The 2,500-nt window shown below is 45.1% G+C and overlaps 1 protein-coding gene across 1 annotated transcript in view; it reads left to right on the top strand.

Annotated features, from left to right (window-relative positions):
- The window catches only part of spata17 (spermatogenesis associated 17), a 45,254-nt gene that overhangs the window by 41,976 nt on the left and 778 nt on the right, over nt 1–2,500 (top strand). The window lies entirely within an intron of this gene.

Raw genomic sequence — 2,500 nt, 5'->3', positions numbered from 1 at the left:
GGAGAGAGGTCCACTGTTACTGCAGCAAGTAGGCCAGTTATGAAACCTGAATCCAGTCCAACTAAAAATATCTGGCGCATTTTTTGCAGCACTGCAAAAAAAAGAGGTCAGGATTTGTGTGGTGACTCTGGCATTCATCATTAGCAGGCTGCCTGCGCCCGGTGAGGAGGAGGATGTGCCGCGGCCGTGATGAAGAAGCCCAGTTAGCTGCAGCGGCCACCCCGCCTGCTCCCGCACCAAAGGTCGGGGTCGCCCAGATGCAGCGCAGCACGAGCAGCACGCGCAGGCCACGCTGACTGAGGCCGGGGGGGGGGGGGGTTGGGGGGTACAGATCATCTCTGGGGGAGGTGAGAGGGTGGGTCATCTCTGGGGGAGAGGGGGGAGAGATGGGAGGAGGGAGCTCAGCAGTGTGTGGTCTTATCAGTAGGGGGAGGAACCAGTGCTCTGCTCTCTTACTGTAAAAGATGCTCTCTGAGATCCATCAGGCCTCTCCCTTCACAAACTACACACAGTCTTTAAGGTGTCCTCTGTGTGTGTGTGTGTGTGTGTGTGTGTGTGTGTGTGTGTGTGTGTGTGTGTGTGTGTGTGTGTGTGTGTGTGTGTTGTGGCTTACGCCAGGCTTCTCTGACATGGCTGAGATCCGTCAGGCCTCTCCCTTCACAGACTACACACAGTCTTTAAGGTGTCCTCTATGTGTGTGTGTGTGTGTGTGTGTGTGTGTGTGTGTGTGTGTGTGTGTGTGTGTGTGTGTGTGTGTGTGTGTGTGTGAGTCTTTAAGGTGTCCTCTATGGGGCCACGGCTACCAGGTCACACTCGAGGCTTTTAAGGTTCCTTGTAGAAGCTGGAAAGGTTCCGTGTGGAATGTGTAAAGGTTACAGGTACATTTTTTTAAGGGTTTCAAGAAGAATATTTAAAGGTTCTAAATAGGGGCTCTGTCCTTGAGTCCTAGAAGAGTTTAGACGATTCAATGTTTCTGATGATCGTACAGTCATAGACTGCTGTGAAGAGCTGACTTCTTTCTTACTCTTTAAACTCAATGCAGTGGTTGTAGGTAGCACATTAATATATCCTCTTCAGCATTAAGAGGAATCCTTACTCTTTAAACTAAATGCAGTGGTTGTAGGTAGCACATTAATATATCCTCTAAAGCAGGGGTTCTCAAACTTTTGCAAGCTGGGCCCCCCCAAAGCTGGTTAGGGGTAGCTGGGGCCCCCCCAGCGTGCGGCCCGCCGCCACCACCCTCAACTACACCACCATATATAGATAGATAGATAGATAGCATATTGTTATTGATAGGCCTGACATGTCAAGGTTAGGCTATTGTTAGGCCCATACAGACAATCATTATAACTATTTATTATTATTATTATTGTTATTATTATTATCAGTAATAGTAGGCCTATTAGTAGGCTATTCATTATTATCACCATCATTATGTTATTATTATTATAATTAATGATTATCGACCAATTATTATTATTGTATTATTATCATAATAATAATTAGTGTTATTATTGCTATAATTTGGATACTGTTATTATTATGGGCCTCTTGTGATCTTTACAAAAAAAATCCTACAGGTCTGTCAATGTGAGACATGAGCCTGCTTTGCACTGCAAAGGTTCTCAAATCTTGGGGCAATGTTTGAAAACATATCCTCAGGTCATCCTCGATCTGTGCGCGGTTGCGGTATTTAGTTTTGAGCGCAGTCAGTCTTGAAAAGCCTGCCTGGCACAAATATGTCGACGCGAAAAGGATGAGCATTTTTAAGGCTATGTCGCAAAGGTGATCATTGCTATCCAGAATGACGAAATAGGGGAGATGCTTAAGTCTACTGTCACTCTTCAATTGCCCTTTCATGTCTATTGACAGCTCGTCTGCTGAGCAAAGAAATGGATCCCGAACTTAGGCGAATGAACGGTAGTCCTCTTTGAAATAGGACCCAAACTGATTTCTGATATTCGGCGTGATACAATGTCATTTGACATAAGTGTTGCGCTGAGTTTAGCTCCTATTCTACACGTCTTGCGCGGCCGGCAAAATCAGTGTTTCGGCAATTGTATGGGGTTGGCCAAGCTTAGCAATTCTATGAGCAACTACATAAGATGCCTCCAGACACTGCTTGGAGATGGTGGTTGGTTGTTGCTGGAGGCCATCACGTTCATGTTTAAAGAAGTCCACAGGCTTCTCTTTCTGACTTTTACGAATCAGAAACGTGTCCATAGTTGTGTTTGTTTGCTGATACAGTGTGTGTGAAGTTAATAAGGTTCTAATTTCAACGTTGTGTTCTTGTATGTGTGGTTGTGAACGACATGGATAACGATAAGGCTGTGCTAGGCAATGATTCCTAACAAAACTAACTGTACACAATGTAGACAGGGACAGCACAAAATAGTATTCAAGTGCTGGTGTTTTATTTGTTGCAACACGGTGGATGATACAAAAATGTAAAGGTAGGTGTTAAGGAGAAAAGGGCTAGCTGCAGTTGGAAAAAGGTAGC

This window comes from Clupea harengus, chromosome 14 (genome assembly GCF_900700415.2).
Source record: "Clupea harengus chromosome 14, Ch_v2.0.2, whole genome shotgun sequence".
Classification (NCBI taxonomy): Eukaryota; Metazoa; Chordata; class Actinopteri; order Clupeiformes; family Clupeidae; genus Clupea; species Clupea harengus.
This window is presented reverse-complemented; position numbering and strand designations above follow the sequence as displayed.